This window comes from Salvelinus namaycush, chromosome 20 (genome assembly GCF_016432855.1).
Source record: "Salvelinus namaycush isolate Seneca chromosome 20, SaNama_1.0, whole genome shotgun sequence".
NCBI lineage: Eukaryota > Metazoa > Chordata > Actinopteri > Salmoniformes > Salmonidae > Salvelinus > Salvelinus namaycush.
This window is the reverse complement of record NC_052326.1, coordinates 26,687,015-26,688,640: the sequence shown is the minus strand read 5'-3', so window position 1 is coordinate 26,688,640 and position 1,626 is coordinate 26,687,015.

Genomic DNA, 1,626 nt, shown 5'->3' with positions numbered 1-1,626 from the left:
ACGGGGGTCTTCACTACTTACCACAGTCACAAAGTCATAAACCCCACCCATTTCTATAATTTATATATTTTTAATCTGATCTTAAACCTAACCGTAACCACACTGATAACCTTATGAATAACCATAACCTTAAATTAAGACCAAAAGTGACATTTTAGTTTTCATTAATTTTTACGATATGGCCAATCGGACCTTTGTGGCTGTGGTAACTAGTGGAAACACAGGAAGGGAGACGGTGAAAAAAGCGGAGATTGCATATCCGGGTCACTCCACTCCTCTGAAACAGCCAATCAGAGAGGAGTAAGTAAGGGATTGCCAAGTATGGAAAGGAGAGGAGTGGTGAATTGTAATAAGTAGATGAACAGAGGGACGAGAGAGGGCGATAGAGGGGAGGGGAGGGGAGGGGGGGGGGGGGGGGTACCAATGATGTATACAAACCCTGGAATACAGAAGCAATGTATTGGCCATTGAGAGGTTTTGAAGACACCGGTCGGTCATATTGGCACTCTCTGTAGGAGCAGTCCATGGGCTCCCCAGTGGCGCAGCAGTCTAAGGCACTGCATCTCAGTGCTAGAGGTATCACTATGGACCCTGGTTCTATTCCAGTCTGGCTGTGATTGGGAGTCCCATACACAATTGGCCTAGTGTTGTCTGGGTTAGGCTGTCTTTGTAAATACGAATTTGTTCTTAACTGACTTGCCTAGTTAAATAAATAGGGATGAATGGAATTCTACAGTATTTCAATTAAATGTTTCAAGGACAAAATTACATGTATTTAAGTATTTTTGTTGTTGTAGTAACATTAGTACTCGGAAAAAAGACAAAGGAAAATGTTTTATACATTTGTTCATGTTTTATTTGTATGTTTAGCTCACATAATATGATGTTAAAGTATACATTAACGTGTCTGTAATAGAATAAACGTGTCAAAACGAATCTAGACATTAATAAATGCAATTATTTAGCTTCCAAAATCTTTTTTACAATGGAGGAGTACCAAGACGTGTTTATACACATCACTGGGTGATACAACATTTCCTCAAGCTTGTCATAATAATACCGTTTTCCTTCAACCATTTACCAGCATTACTTGAAACATTGATACACATTTTATAGCAATTCAAACATAGATCTGCTCAATTTTCAAATTATTGTATTTGTTGTAAGAAGGGTACAATATCCTGATGTAGTCTGTATTGGAACATACCAGGACCAAGGGGTCTGACTCTGGACCTTTTGTAATACAGGTCAACCAAACCTGCAAAACATCTTCGACAATTTACAGCAGAAATATTACAAACATTACTCTTATGGGTAAAAATAAAAGCTATGCGTGAAGCCTCTTTAATCATAAGCATCCCATCTAGTCGACAGATATTTAGGAGAAACACCTTCATGAACTGTCCTAACCAGTTGTTCCTGCGCCACATGCAATTGCTTTGGAGTTTCTATATGGTCAATCCATAAATAATCTATACCTACATGCAGCAATATCTCTTGTGCTTTTGGCAATGATTTCACAAGGCCAATTTCACATCATATGCCTAAATACTCAAAACCACTAGGCTAATAAATAAACACATTTTTCTTTCGGTTATTTAATTACCTACTACATCATGTTATTTC